We start from the raw sequence: 17,331 nt of genomic DNA, 5'->3' as shown, positions 1-17,331 counted from the left end.
CATCTGGTTTCAATTCCATGGATACTGAGGGCTGTGATAAAATTAGCCTTGATATAAAAAAAAAGTCAAGAAATGAAAAACGCTGATGGCATAGTCAGCGAGGGAGGTCTTGAGCCACTCTCCATTTTTGTCATTCTCTTAGTAATAAGACTCATGTTGTGTCTGGGGGCCCCAGCAGGGTTGCTATGTAACTGTGTGACTGTGTGTTCAGTGGCGCTGGACCCAGAGGAGGTGTCCAGGCACGCCAGTGCTCAGCTGTTCCTCCTGAACCACTGACTCTCAGGTGTCAGGTGGAGAGTCTGGCCGCCTGGTGCCTGTCCTCCCTGGTGCTGCGTGCCCACTCCTCTCTACCTACCCAGCAGAGCGCACACTGCAGCAGCTGGGGCTCTCTGCCTGGAATGGGGTGATTCTCAACACCATCTATCTTCAACCTGTTTGTATTTTAGCTGCACCAGTGAGAAATGCCCCATGTTACTGTGCGTGGGTGCTCTTGTAGAACACTTCTGCCACGATGTCGGCCTCTGTCCCCAAGCTGTCAACAGCTTTTCATAGGAGTCTGGAGGGGTGTTAGGTCAAAATGGATGCTTAGCTTCTCTGATTGTTACTGGAGTGGCTGTGCTAGGGCCAAAGTTGATAGTTTTCTTTTTTTAGAAAGAACCTTTCAAAAATTCATGGACTGCAGCTTGTTGGTTAGTGGTGCATGGTCACGTGGTGTGTGGCGTATTGGGTACATATACTTTACATAGGGGGAGCTTCTATAGAATGACAGGTGTCCAGCTGTGTTATTGGAAGGGAAAGGGGGATACCCAGTCAGTTGTACAACTGAATGCATTCAGCTGAAATGTGTATACCAAGAGCGTATCCTAGGTCGTAACTGAAGGAGTCTACTCTGTAGCTCATGTCATATTGCACTAACTTATTGAGTTTGGTAGCGACGGCATACTACGTATTTATTTCATTATGCATACACACACTTATTAATACACAATACAAGTATGCACAAACACTGTCATTATTTTAAATGATAAACAATAAATAATCAACTTTATAGAGCTAAAGAACATGTTCGCTGCCACAATTATTTTCTTTACTTTACAATCCCTCTCATTAAGGAAGCGCATCTGATAGCATTGAGGTCATTGGAGAATTCATCCTGTTTCGTAGTCTGACCACACCTGCACTGTAAACATGTCTCCCTCTCGCCTCCTAGTGGACAAACCTAACACTGAGATACTGCTGGAAAAAGGCATGGCCTCATTGGCCTGTTAAAGGACGTTTTTTTGATGATGTGTTGTTGTTTGTAGATGCTGTCTCCTCAGTAGGGCTTTTGTCTTGAGAGTGTCTCCTCTTGGGCAGGATGTTTCTACAGCTGCAGCTATAGGTTCTGCTGCTCACCTCTGGAGGTGTGGTAGGTGACACCATACAGTTTCCACAGTCAGCACCTCCTGACTATTCCTGATGGGTCTTGACTCCCTCACACCTGGCCCTTCTGTCCCCTCCCCCCTCCTCCTCCTCCTCCACCCCACACTTACACCACCTCAGCTCTAGGTCAACATTCACACTGCTAAATAAACAAAGTAGGAAATAGTATCCCAGGCCTACAACAAAACTACTTAGAAGTGCAACTGGTTGGAAAAACTTTATTTCAAATGTAGAGACAGATGTAATATTCCATATGCTCAATATGAATAATAAGTTAACGTCCAGACACAAATCGAGTTGATGGTCGTTTATCTAGAAGTGTTGCATGGTTCACATATACATACCCTGCCCATCTTCCGGAAACATCTGAAACCCTACCTCTTCAAACAGTCTCTTAATTCATCCTCCTCCTCACCTTTACCAGCACTTGCACTCTATCTCTGACTCTATTGATAGCTACTTTATTGAGGAAAAATGTACTCTCTATGCCTGTGATGTGATTGTCCCACCTCGCTTTCTTAAGATGAATGCACTAACTGTAAATTGCTCTGGATAAGAGTGTCTGCTAAATGACTAAAATGTCAATGTAATGTTCACTGGTTGACTGACTACCATAAACTGTAGTACTATGGATCCACCATGAGTGTTGTATTACACTAGTGTTGTCGTAAACAATGTCGTCAATGTTACTGCACTGTCGTGCCTAAATATTACAAATGTGTGTCCAAATGTTGATATGCAGTAAGTGATATAGCTATACAAAAAACAAACTCCCCCATGCAAACTATATACAGTCCATATAACTCCCCAATGAGTCCTCTAAAAGCGTGAGATGCCATGGCGAGCAGCCTGACCCCAGGGCGCAGTAACCAGCCGGCCCTGCTCTACAGTGTCTCTGCAGGGACAGATTCCAGTTACTGAGCCTGGAGGACAGAGGTAGGCAGGGGATGGAATCATAGGCTTGGGCAGTGAAACCATTAACAAGGGCAGGGCCAGCCCTAGGCATAAGGAATAAGCGGTGGATTAGTGACTTCCGACCTAAAAACAAATAAAGACAAAAACATCACAGTCGGAGTCTGAATTTACTGTTGCGAGCAAGTATAAGTAGAATACATAAGGTGCCATTTCGAAATTTGGTTGTGCATCAGCAGTTTTTCTCTTGTTATGTCATTCACTAACAGTTACTCAATTAGCCATGTCAGCTAAATAAAAATTGACTGATAAGTTAGTCTAGCCAGCTATCTAAACCTTATAGTAATCATGGCCCCCATTGATTTAGTTAGTCACTCTCACTCAGATATCATATTAGCATGGCATAAGTCATGGCAAAATGTGTAGAATTGCAGGAAATTAGTTATACAATTGCAAAATGTTCTCTACGCCCCATCAAGAGGGGGCCACTTAAATGTTTTGCCTGTGAGGTGGGGGGTCCCCCAACCAAATCTCACCTAGGGCCCTCAAAAGGCTTGGGCCTGCCCTGACCAAGGGCCATGGTCCGCACTGTTAATTAATGTCGCATAATAACTGAGTAATTAAGAATATATGTAAAGATGCTAGGCAAATTCCAAACAAATAGTTGATAAAAGTAAGGAATGACCTCTGGTTGTCACCTTTCTCCTGAGGCGAGGGATCCACAGCAACTCCACCATATGGCCCAGGAACCGGTGGAACAGAACAGGTGGAACACAACAGGTGGGACACCTCAGTAGCATGTGGACACTGCCTAAACCCACCAGTAGCCTGAGTGGACCAGAGAGCTCCCTAGCTGTCCAATCCCTCTGTCAGAGCCTGAGAGGTGTTCTGTAGCTCTGCACCTGGTCAGTCCAGAGCAGGACCTTCCCCTACTGACCCTGTATTTCAACACAGCCCCTCCCAAATTAAATATTAACTAGAAGAACGAATGAGCCCCCTCTGCCAAGCATCTGCTCTCTACACATCATGCTGGTCGGGTGCTTGGTGCTTACACCCCATGGAGACTGGGCCTATTCAAGTGTATTGTCTTATTAATTATCAGTGAATTGCAATTAGTAACAATTATTCATCAATGCTGAAGTTCCTAGTGAACTCAGCTGTGTGAGTCAGGGCTTTGGCTCCCAAACTGATTGTTGGACTCAATCATTTGTTTCCTCTGATGTTATATAATAACTAAATAACAGCCACATTCAAAATCAAAATCAGACAATTGTGTGTGTGTGTGTGTGTGTGTGTGCGTGCGTGTGTGTCCATGTGTATGTGTCTATGAGTGTGTGAGCCAGTCTGTCATTCTGGCACATCCCTGAGGTGCTAGCTCTGCTTTCCTTGGCAGTATTGTCACATCAGTGCCTCTGTTCCCTGAGCTCTCAAACCGTGTGTGTGTGTGAGTGTGTGTCTGTGTGTGTAGCTGTCATCTGTCTCTGGCGGTTTGGGATTAATTAGTAGAGAAGTGTTCCTGAGTGATAATAGAACGGCAGGATTGTCTGCCTGTATATCTCCTCTGTCTCCTCACTGGGCTGAGTCCATTATATAACATGGTAAAATTAGACACACTTATTACAGACTCACAGCACGGAGAGTGTTACTATTACTCCTTTCATGTAACCTGGTGAGAGTAGACCAGTATGTGGTCTTTATCATGTGTCCTGGACAGAGAGCCCCAGTGCTGTGGGAAGTGCTCAGCTGCCTCTCTGGCCTTGGGCATGTCCGTCAGTGAAACAGTACATAGGAGAAATACCAGGCCAAACACACACCAGGTGGTCATTCTCCCAACACTGCAAAAGGTACAGTTGAAGTTGGAAGTTTACATACACTTAGGTTGGAGTCATTAAAACTCGTTTTTCAACCACTCCACACATTTCTTGTTAACAAACTATAGTTTTGGCAAGTCGGTTAGGACATCTACTTTGTGCATGACACAAGTAATTTTTACAACAATTGTTTACAGACAGATTATTTCACTTATAAGTCACTGTATCACAATTCCAGTGGGTCAGAAGTTTACATACACGAAGTTGACTGTGCCATTAAACAGCTTGGAAAATTCCAGAAAATGATGTCATGGCTTTAGAAGCTTCTGATAGGCTAATTGACATCATTTGAGTCAATTGGAGGTGTACCTGTGAATGTATTTCAAGGCCTACCTTCAAACTCAGTGCCTCTTTGCTTGACATCATGGGAAAATCAAAATAAATCAGCCAAGACCTCAGAAAAAGAATTGTAGACCTCCACAAGTCTGGTTCATCCTTGGGAGCAATTTCCAAACGCCTGAAGGTACCACGTTCATCTGTACAAACAATTGTACGCAAGTATAAACACCATGGGACCACGCAGCCGTCATACCGCTCAGGAAGGAGACGCATTCTGTCTCCTAGAGATGAACGTACTTTTGTGCGAAAAGTGCAAATCAATCCCAGAACAACAGCAAAGGACCTTGTGAAGATGCTGGAGGAAACAAGTACAAAAGTATCTATATCCACAGTAAAACGAGTCCTATATCGACATAACCTGATAGGCCGCTCAGCAAGGAAGAAGACACTGCTCCAAAACCACCATAAAAAAGCCAGACTATGGTTTGCAACTGCACATGGGGACAAAGATCGTACTTTTCGGAGAAATGTACTCTGTTCTGATGAAACAAAAATAGAACTGTTTGGCCATAATGACCATCGTTATGTTTGGAGGAAAAAGGGTGTGGCTTGCAAGCCAAAGAACACCATCCCAACCGTGAAGCACGGGGGTGGCAGCATCATGCTGTGGGGGTGCTTTGCTGCAGGAGGGACTGGTGTACTTCACAAAATAGATGGCATCATGAGGAAGGAAAATTATGTGGATATATTGAAGCAAGACATCAAGACATCAGTCAGGAAGTTAATGCTTGGTCGCAAATGGGTCTTCCAAATAGACAATGACCCCAAGCATACTTCCAAAGTTGTGGCAAAATGGCTTAAGGACAACAAAGTCAAGGTATTGGAGTGGCCATCACAAAGCCCTGACCTCAATCCTATAGAACATTTGTGGGCAGAACTGAAAAAGTGTGTGCGAGCAAGGAGGCCTATAAACCTGACTCAGTTACACCAGCTCTGTCAGGAGGAATGGGCCAAAATTCACCCAACTTATTGTGGGAAGCTTGTGGAAGGCTACCCGAAACGTTTGACCCAAGTTAAACAATTGAAAGGCAATGCTACCAAATCCTAATTGAGTGTATGTAAACTTCCGACCCACTGGGAATGTGATGAAAGAACTAAAAGCTGAAATAAATAATTATCTCTACTATTATTCTGACATTTCACATTCTTAAAATAAAGTGGTGATCCTAACTGAACTAAGACAGGGAATTTTTTAGTTTAAATGTATTTGGCTAAGATGTATGTAAACTTCCGACTTCTACTGTATTTATTTAATCTTCGTTACACTCTATAACACAGCTAGAGGGTAATGAGTTCCATATCTACTCAAGGCACCTCAGAAGATTCCATTTTTTCTGAATTAGATGGAGCTGTAATGGACATGACTGAAAAAATGTAAGCTGGAAAAATGCTGTGCATTTTGGATAGACTGAGGGAGTTGAAACAGGCCAACCCTAAAAGTGACATCGGAATAAAACAAAACATTTCAAGCAGTTATCTTGAAAAATTGTGGAACATTTGCATACCCAACGGTTTTGAGCAGGTGCTGCACACTAGAATAAATGCTCCGTAGTGTGTCTATTATAAGAAGTTTGACCTTTCATCAGGTCTCAATGGGTTAAATGTCACTATAATAAATACTTGGAAGTGTATATTGTAGTGTGCAGTATTTTCTGTTGACTATAAATGTTCAGTGCCATGAGGTAATTAACTTTTAGTAAGAGGGCAGGGTAGGTGAAAACATTTTTATGTGCATATCAAAGTGGTAACACTTCATATCGCCATCTAGTGGTGTTGCATGGCACATGCTCAATTGAGAGGTGGTTGAGCAGCAGTGTTACAACTAAAATATACACTGAGTATACCAAACATTAGGAACACCTTCCTAATATTGCAATACAACCTCCCCCCTTTTGCCCCCAGAACAGCCTCAATTCGTCGGGGCATGGACTCTATAAGGTGTTGAAAGCGTTACACAGGGATGCTGGCCAATGTTGACTCCAATGCTTCCAACAGTTGTGTCAAGTTGGCTGGATGTCCTTTGGGTGGTGGACCATTCTTGATACACAAGGGAAACTGTTGAGCTTGAAAAACCCAGCAGCGTGGCAGTTCTTGACACAAACCGGTGCGCCTGGCACCTACTACCATACCCCGTTCAAAGGCACTTAAATATTTTGTCTTGCCCATTCACCCTCTGAATTGCACACATACACAATCCATGTCTCAATTGCCTCAAGGCTCAGACATCCTTCTTTAACCGGTCTCCTCCCCTTCATCTGCACTGGTTGAAGTGGATTTAACAAGCGATATCAATAAGGGATCATAGCTTTCACCTGGATTCACCTGGTCAGTCTATATCATGGAAAGAGCAGGTGTTCTTAATGTTTTGTATACTCAGTGTATGTTCTTTCAAACAAACTTATGGAGGCATGAATTTGTTTTGCAAAGGGGTGATCATAAAACTATTGCAAAATAATCAGGGGTTATAAAAGAGGTTGACTTGGTGAACAAAACAAACATTATTTATTATTACAGGTGTTGATTGAATCTAGGCTGAATGTTAGCTTTAGTCTGTGAAATGTATCAACTGGAGTCTGGTCGGACTGAAACTGTGTCATGGTAAGTCTATTAATGGCTCTGTGCAGGTGTGGGCTAGCCACTGATCTCAGAGAGAAGCATATTTTCAGAGTCAATTTCCAGAGGTACATTTATACTCCGAAGAAAACCCATTAGAAACATAGAGCTGTAGAGAGCTGCAACACTGAGTGGTTTAATCTACCCAGCCAGGAGACTCCTCAAAAGGTGCATGTAGCCTCTTCATACCCCACTGTCTCTGTGAACAGTACAGACCTATAGGTGGTCACCAGAGGTTAAAACTGCGGGTTAAATGACTAATCTGTGCAGAGTCATCAGTAGAATACTTAAAACATACAGACATCTGCTCTGGGAATATATTATATACTGTATATGCATATTAATAAGTACTGATGAATATGTAACACAGTCACCTTGACCACACGTTCAGTTTCAAAGCAAAAAAAAAGTGTGTACTTTGAATGTAGGTCTATAAGGCTTTATACAAGGCAATATAACACAAAGGTGCTTCACGTAGTGTCATCATCATTAGTATTTATAAGCCCAAGCTATGTGAAGGAGGTATCTGTAGGATCCATAGGATCTTTACAGAAACAAATGAATTGGCTGACAGAAATTACTGCATAACTTGCCAAATAAAACATTTATTAGACAACTAGGATAGCATTAACCTCAACATGTTACAATTTCATTATCACAATACCACCATCACAGACGGAAAGCATACAGCAATGTGACAGGTGTAGTAACCAGCACACAGAGTATATTTAACAATGTATTCGGGTTATATCCTAAGGCCAATCTGAGCCATCCTCTAGGTGGACAGTCCACCAAAGAGAAGGATGATTATGAAGTCATCCTCTTCCCTGGTTGTTTACACTTGGCAGGTCTCTGCCATCTTCCTCTTATCTGTGGCCTCCAAGCACATCTTACCACACTGTCTGAGCATGTGTCAGTTTGACTGCTAAGTCTGTCGAATCCTCGCCACTGAGCCCACTGAGCCCAACTGTCTCACTGGCAATGGTTGGCTTCTTCTATGCTATAGGTCTGTAGGCCTGGGGTGGGGTGGGGTCATCCTCACCTGTCCATGGAGCTGCATCTGTAGGGGGACAGAACACCATGACTAGCTCTACCTTATATGTACTCAATGTTATATAGGCTATCTTATCAACATTTTACAGAGTGGGATGAAATACAACACAAAGGCAATCTTTTTGACACAGAAAATGTCATCTTTATGAATAAACCCATATGGTCTATTGTTGTCCTCTTCTGACCTTTTATCGGATAAAACAGAGATTATTCAATTCAAAATATCGAACTGAATAGTGAACTGTCAAAGGATTGACTTACCAAATTGATATGGGAGCTAATACATTACAATTTCATTTGGAAGACGCAACATCAGCTGTCATTCAACAAGTAGCCTAAGCACACAATGGAAAACGTCCGGTAGCATCATTCATACATGTGTTGGCTAAAAACAAAAAAATATTAAAAGGAATGTCACAAAATGCCACTGTCCAACAAATGCAATTGATGCGATAACATGCCCCGCTTAAATGGCAGCAGTTCGATCAATACCGTTCCTTTACCTTGGACAGTTCTGTCATCTCGATAAGTGACCTTCGCTTGTTTAGATGTAGTCATTGTCGGCGTCTCGGCATATATACCAGAGGATGACGTATAGAATGAGCAGGATGGCGAAGAGAAACAAAGCAATGAATATGGCTTTGGTGACAGGGGACACCGGCTGCATGGCAGGGAGGACGGTTGAGTGGAGCTGTGTAGAATGTGGAGCTCTCAGACATCTCTGGTGATCAAGATGCAAGAGGCGTCTCCAGTCCCACAGGGCATCTAATATCAGACGACTGCCGGTGTCCATCGACCTTGCGCAGCTGTGCCAATATAAAAACAAGGCGCTTGATGTATGGTATTAAAACTGTAACCAATTGTTTACCTCCAACTTCAATTAGCTAAGCTACAAGGAGGTAGCCTATATCCATCTTCTCAATAATACTACAATATCCAAAAGTTTCAATGCATCATCCCATTACTTAGATTAATTTGTAATAATACTTTTTTTATTTTATTTTATTTTATTGGTCTTTAGCTTTGTTTGACTGGGTCTGAGACTGCCTCTCAAGATGAATCAGGTTAATACAGTGCCTTGCAAAAGTATTCATCCTCCTTGGTGTTTTTCCTATTTTGTTGCATTACAACCTGTAATTTAAATTTTTTTTTTTTTTTTTGGATTTCATGTAATGGACATACACAAAATAGTCCAAATTGGTGAAGTGAAATGAAAAAAATAACTTGTTTAAAAAAATTCTAAAAAATAAATAACGGAAAAGTGGTGCATGCATATGTATTCACCCCCTTTGCTATGAAGCCCCTAAATAAGATCTGGTGCAACCAATTACCTTCAGAAGTCACATAATTAGTTAAATAAAGACAACCTGTGTGCAATCTAAGTGTCACATGATCTGTCACATGATCTCAGTATATATACACCTGTTCTGAAAGGCCCCAGAGTCTGCAACACCACTAAGCAAGGGGCACCACCAAGCAAGCGGCACCATTAAGACCAAGGAGCTCTCCAAACAGGTCAGGGACAAAGTTGTGGAGAAGTACAGATCAGGGTTGGGTTACTTTGAACATCCCACGGGGCACCATTAAATCCATTATTTAAAAAATGGAAAGAATATGGCACCACAACAAACCTGCCAAGAGAGGGCCTCCCACCAAAACTCACGGACCAGGCAAGGAGGGCATTAATCAGAGAGGCAACAAAGAGACCAAAGATAACCCTGAAGGAGCTGCAAAGCTCCACAGCGGAGATTGGAGTATCTGTCCATAGGACCACTTTAAGCCGTACACTCCACAGAGCTGGGCTTTACGGAAGAGTGGCCAGAAAAAAGCCATTGCTTAAAGAAAAAAATAAGCAAACAGGTTTGGTGTTCGCCAAAAGGCATGTGGGAGACTCCCCAAACATATGGAAGAAGGTACTCTGGACAGATGAGACTAAAATTGAGCTTTTTGGCCATCAAGGAAAATGCTGTCTGGCGCAAACCCAACACTTCTCATCACCCCGAGAACACCATCCCTACAGTGAAGCATGGTGGTGGCAGCATCATGCTGTGGGGATGTTTTTCATCGGCAGGGACTGGGAAACTGGTCAGAATTGAAGGAATGATGGATGGCACTAAATACAGGGAAATTCTTGAGGGAAACCAGTTCCAGTCTTCCAGAGATTTGAGACTGGGACGGACGTTCACCTTCTAGCAGGACAATGACCCTAAGCATACTGCTAAAGCAACACTTGAGTGGTTTAAGGGGAAGCATTTAAATGTCTTGGAATGGCCTAGTCAAAGCTCAGACCTCAATCCAATTGAGAATCTGTGGTATGACTTAAAGATTGCTGTACACCAGTGGAACCCATCTAATTTAAGGCGCTGGAGCAGTTTTGCCTTGAAGAATGGGCAAAAATTCCAGTGGCTAGATGTGCCAAGCTTATAAAGACATACCCCAAGAGACTTGCAGCTGTAATTGCTGCAAAAGGTGACTCTACAAGGGGGTGAATAATTATGCAAGCTCAAGTTTTCTGTTTTTATTGTCTTATTTCTTGTTTGTTTCACAAGAAAAAATATTTTGCATCTTTAAAGTGGTAGGTATGTTGTGTAAATCAAATGATACAACCCCCCAAAAAATCCATTTTTATTCCAGGTAGTGCGGCAACAAAATAGAAAAAAATGCCAAAGGGGGTGAATACTTTCTCAAGCCACTGTAGGTGTTGCTGGTTTACTCAGAAGCATCATCCTCATCCTCATATTCAGATTAATCTTCTTCATCCTCCTCCCCCTCAGCTGAGAAGAACTTCTCTGATGGCTGTGGTCTGTTAGGAGTGTTGAGGTAGTATGGATGGGGACTTGTTGTCTTGGGCATGGGCACAGGTGTCTGGGGAGTGGGCTGGGACACTCTGGTTTTTGGGCATGTTCTCAGTGGGTACAGGAAGTGATGCAGATGCAGGTGATGCCATCATATCAGTGGGTGACACCACAGTGGGTAATGTGACTGAAGTAAGGGGCGCCAGTGGGTTACCTGGGCCAGCTCCCTCCTAGCGACAGACACGCCCCACAAGGATCTCCACCAGCTGAGTGGCATGCCTCTGATCAGTCTTGATCTTCAGGGTGCATTTGGCCTGGGTGTCTCTCTCTGGTCCATCACCTGCTGAGATGATCTCTATTTCAGTCAGCTTCCTGCAAAACATCAGACAGACTTTGTTAACCTATGCATGCACACATATGGTCTATGTTAAAAAAGAATGCCTCCATGTCATTGTGACTCTATAGCTACCAGACTTTGATCCAATGAGGTCATCCCTCTCGTACTTTGCCGTAGTCCTCTGGGTTCTATTGTTTCTGACGACCCAGCATACTGCTCTCAGCACCAGCAGAACAAGGAGCAGAACCACCACAAAGATGTCTGAAGAAACCCACTGGGACGCTGTTGCATACGTGTCCCCACTGGCACTTATGTCTGAGTTGTCTTGGGGATGGGGTGCCTCCTGGAATAGTGCCAGTAAGCCTATGTGTGGCATATGCGAGGCACAACAGAGGTACAGATGTTTGTCGGTTCCCTACTCTCTCCCTCAGTCACATCCATGTGTTAGTGAAGGGTTAACGACCACATACAGATCCATGCCTCCTGGCCATTATGTTTGATCTGATCACACACATATTATCATATAGCCTGTATCTTTCTCCCTCTATTGGTTCATAATTATCCATCACCATCAGCATTTCAGAATTAAAGAAACAAACTGATTGCAAAATAAGAACAGGCTGATAGAAATCAGCATGGTAGATTCCGTGGTTGCCATGGCAGTATGAGGTAGCCTAGGCAGAGAACTCTGTAAATATTGTACATTTAATTATTAATTATTTCGAAGTGTTTTTTGAGTTTCAGAGTTGCAAGATCGTGATGAAAAGTATAGATAGATAGATAGATAGATAGATAGATAGATAGATAGATAGATAGATAGATAGATAGATAGATAGATAGATAGATAGATAGATAGATAGATAGATAGATAGATAGATAGATAGATAGATAGATACAGTGGGGAAAAAAAGTATTTAGTCAGCCACCAATTGTGCAAGTTCTCCCACTTAAAAAGATGAGAGAGGCCTGTCATTTTCATCATAGGTACACGTCAACTATGACAGACAAATTGAGAAAAAATAATCCAGAAAGTCACATTGTAGGATTTTTTATGAATTTATTTGCAAATTATGGTGGAAAATAAGTATTTGGTCACCTACAAACAAGCAAGATTTCTGGCTCTCACAGACCTGTAACTTCTTCTTTAAGAGGCTCCTCTGTCCTCCACTCGTTACCTGTATTAATGGCACCTGTTTGAACTTGTTATCAGTATAAAAGACACCTGTCCACAACCTCAAACAGTCACACTCCAAACTCCACTATGGCCAAGACCAAAGAGCTGTCAAAGGACACCAGAAACAAAATTGTAGACCTGCACCAGGCTGGGAAGACTGAATCTGCAATAGGTAAGCAGCTTGGTTTGAAGAAATCAACTGTGGGAGCAATTATTAAGAAATGGAAGACATACAAGACCACTGATAATCTCCCTCGATCTGGGGCTCCACGCAAGATCTCACCCCGTGGGGTCAAAATGATCACAAGAACCACACGGGGGGACCTAGTGAATGACCTGCAGAGAGCTGGGACCAAAGTAACAAAGCCTACCATCAGTAACACACTACGCCGCCAGGGACTCAAATCCTGCAGTGCCAGACGTGTCCCCTTGCTTAAGCCAGTACATGTCCAGGCCCGTCTGAAGTTTGCTAGAGTGCATTTGGATGATCCAGAAGAGGATTGGGAGAATGTCATATGGTCAGATGAAACCAAAATAGAACTTTTTGGTAAAAACTCAACTCGTCGTGTTTGGAGGACAAAGAATGCTGAGTTGCATCCAAAGAACACCATACCTACTGTGAAGCATGGGGGTGGAAACATCTTGCTTTGGGGCTGTTTTTCTGCAAAGGGACCAGGACGACTGATCCGTGTAAAGGAAAGAATAAATGGGGCCATGTATCGTGAGATTTTGAGTGAAAACCTCCTTCCATCAGCAAGGGCATTGAAGATGAAACGTGGCTGGGTCTTTCAGCATGACAATGATCCCAAACACACCGCCCGGGCAACGAAGGAGTGGCTTCGTAAGAAGCATTTCAAGGTCCTGGAGTGGCCTAGCCAGTCTCCAGATCTCAACCCCATAGAAAATCTTTGGAGGGAGTTGAAAGTCCGTGTTGCCCAGCGACAGCCCCAAAACATCACTGCTCTATAGGAGATCTGCATGGAGGAATGGGCCAAAATACCAGCAACAGTGTGTGAAAACCTTGTGAAGACTTACAGAAAATGTTTGACCTGTGTCATTGCCAACAAAGGGTATATAACAAAGTATTGAGAAACTTTTGTTATTGACCAAATACTTATTTTCCACCATCATTTGCAAATAAATTCATTAAAAATCCTACAATGTGATTTTCTGGAAAAAGAATTCTCATTTTGTCTGTCATAGTTGATGTGTACCTATGATGAAAATTACAGGCCTCTCTCATCTTTTTAAGTGGGAGAACTTGCACAATTGGTGGCTGACTAAATACTTTTTTTCCCCACTGTAGATAGATAGATAGATAGATAATGCAGATTTTTGTTTAATCTGTTTGGAAGAATTACACCAAGGACTGCATGCTGTGTCCAGAGGTAGCAGAGGAAGTTCAGGGACTGTTCAGGGAATGCTCCTAACCACTGCCAAGATGTGGTGGCTTTTCGTGCGCTTTTCAGCAGCCGTGGCATCACCCAGGTGGGTGCTACATTCCTGGAAATGGAGGACCAGTACCAGAGGGGGCGGCTCCAATGGAGTGACTGACCATTCAGAGAAGCATGTGTGGTGGAATGTTGAAGAGCTCCGGGCCTGTTGTTTCAGACTGTCTTTGTTTCTCCTTGGCTGTCCCATCGATGCCCCCTCCACTTAACTTTTTATGAGGCTTTGAGATTCTTCTTTAGAGGGCCCCATTTACTCAGAGCGACAATCTGTTCTCGTGATCCTCCGAGCCGTGAGAGCAGAGTGTCTGACTGCCACTGTGTTTTAATGTAAGAAAAGCACTGTAATGGTGCAATATTCATAATGCAACCCTGAATGAAAAACTCTTATAAAAAGATAACTGCAAATAATTATAAATCCATTTTATGACTTGTATCAGATAAGCTCTTGAATCTAAATTTGGTTTCAAATTATAGCAGGATTTTCATTTTAAGGATACCTGATTTATTACACAAGGGCAATTCCACGGTAACTGAATTACGCTGAGACTCAGATTTTTCACTTTAAAATGTATACAAAACAAAAAAACATTGATTTCAAAGTATAACAAACCATCCAACTCTATGCACAATGATTACTTCCAACAATTTGCACAGTAAAAAAAACAAAAACATAATTTACCGGATTATAAACTTTGTATCTGCACAGTTCTTCCTGTAAATGTGTTTGTAAATGTGTCAAGGGTGTCAATAATTTTGACCCCTACTTTTTGAGAAAGAAAATATTACTTGTTAAACAAAATCTCTTTCTCTGAGTAATTGTATTACTATAAAATAATATATACCGGACAAAAATATAAACGCAACATGTCAATTGTTGGTCCCATGTTTCATGAGCTGAAATAAATAGATCCCAGAAATGTTCCATTCACACAAAAAGCTTATTTCTAAAAACATTTGTGCAGAAATGTGCTTACATCCCTGTTAGTGAGCATTTCTCCTTTGCCAAGATAATCCATCCACCTGACAGGTGTGGCATATCAAGAAGCAGATTAAACAGCATGATAATTACACAGGTGCACCTTGTACTGGGGACAATAAAAGGCAGCTCTAAAATGTGCAGTTTTGTCACACAACACAATGCCACAGATGTCTCAAGTTTTGAGGGAGCGTGTAATTGGCATGCTGACTTCAGAAAAGTCCACCAGAGCTGTTGCCAGAGAATGTAATGTTAATTTATCTACCATAAACCGCCTCCAATGTCATTTTAGAGAATTTGGCAGTACGTCCAACCGGCCTCACAACCACAGACCACGTGTAACCATACCAGCCCAGGACTTCCACATCCAGCTTCTTCAACTGCGGGATCATCTGAGGAGGGGGGGTGCTGAGGAGTATTTTTGTCTGTAATAAAGCCCTTTTGTCTGGAAAAACTCATTCTGATTATCTGGGCCTGGCTCCCCAGTGGGTGGGCTCCACAGTGGGTGGACCTATGCCCTCCCACGGCCACACATGGCTGCGCCCCTGACTAGTTAATATTTTTGTTCAGTGTAATATCCCCCATAAAAATTGCATAATAATTTCAGACCCCACTGTACTTCCTTCAGACAGAAATTTGGAATGACCTGTTGTGACATATATTAGTGCTATAGCTTTCATTGAGATAATAGCAATAAGGCCTATTCAAAAGATTCATCAAAAGAGTTTTACGAATTTGTTTCTGATACCCCCCAAGTGTCCTAAGATAGAGAATGAAATAGCTTGATGGTCCATGTTAATAGTATCTTAAATATCATGTGTGAATCTATTTGATATCATGCATGAATCAATTTGACTTTGTAACCCCTCCCAACCCCCCTTCACCGATGGGTATGGAGGCTCGTGCAGCGAGGTTGTTTCACAAAAGTGGCTCCCTCAGAAATATTAGTGACTACTACTGCTCTAAGGCCAACAATATTAGAAAAAAAACTATACCCAAATCAGGTATAGGTCATTTGAGTACAGTGCTTATTCAGAATTCAATGACTTTAGACTGGTGGTCTAAAGATGTTTATAACGAACGCCCCTTGAAAATATGAAATCCATATATCCACTCCATTTACATCTTATGGGATCTCTAATGTGTTACAGATGAGTCTTTACCGCAGTGGCCTGTCACTTGGTTACTGTTGGCAACATCTTTGGGTTGTGGCAACTGATGGTGGTCCGGGCTGGTTGGGAGAAGCTGGTGACCAGGGATGGGAGGGGACTGGTGGTCAGAGCCAGGAAGGGAAAGCTGCAGATCAGGTCTGGGGAGAGTTTCTTGCTGACCCTCCTGCAGGCGCTGAAGAATATACTGTACGGGACAGAGGAGAGGAGGAACCCCAGCCAGGTAGAAGGCCATGTGGTAATCCCCAAAGTGGTCATGGTCTGTCATGGAGTAGTCCCGTGAAGACATACGACTCAGTATCACACAGAGAGGCATCATTGAGGAGCACTTCATGATGATTCATTCACACCTGGCAAAAGCAGTGCCAAAGATAAACCAATTGTACGATAAGGCTCATGTGTGTATATAGTAGGGATGATTTTAACAATAGATCAACTAAATGTTACAACAGGGTGTATGTGATAAAAAGCACACATCAAAACATGAAGAAATAGTATCTAAGACTATGACACATGATTAGTGGCCCCTTTTATTACTGTCCGAAACAAGGTGAAGGGAGGGGAGACCTGCGAGGGGGGGTCCGGCGGTCATTGGGAGGGCCATGAGGCCCAGCAGGTAGCCAATGGCCTGGGAGGCTCTCAGGGGGCCCACCAGTTCAAGGGCCACAGGGGCCATGAGGGTGACGAAGCAGCCGTCACACAGCCCCAGCAGTAGACGCACTGCAACTAGCCCCTCAAACCTGACACAGAGAGCGACCAGCATAGATGCCAAGCCCAGCAACATGAAGGAGCCTGCCTGGAGGATGATGACAAGGACAGGTTTCAAGAGGTTTGGCCACCACTGTTTCCTTCTAATCCTGTTCAACATTGAGTTCTAAGGACAACCTCATACACCACATAATCCTGTTCAACATTGAGTTCTAAGGACAACCTCAGAGACCACAGATTACTGGATTGTATATTCTCTACCTTCCCTATGCCAGCCAGAGAAGGACGGTTTTGACTAGGGGCAACACAGCTATGACCGGAAGTGACTTTTTCGTAGCAGGTTAGGAGAATTTACGCAGCAGGTTAGGATAATTCACGTAGCAGGTTAGGAGACTGAGTTAGCTAAATTGCTCTCCTAACCTGCTATGAAAAGTCACAACCCAATGAAGGAGGACTGTGTTCCACTCTAGTTCACAGTAGTTCCTATGTTCTGTTGGATGTGGTTAACTGC

This window comes from Coregonus lavaretus (genome assembly GCF_964263955.1).
Source record: "Coregonus lavaretus genome assembly, chromosome: 15".
NCBI classification, from domain to species: Eukaryota; Metazoa; Chordata; class Actinopteri; order Salmoniformes; family Salmonidae; genus Coregonus; species Coregonus lavaretus.
Note: the sequence above shows the minus strand (reverse complement) of the source record.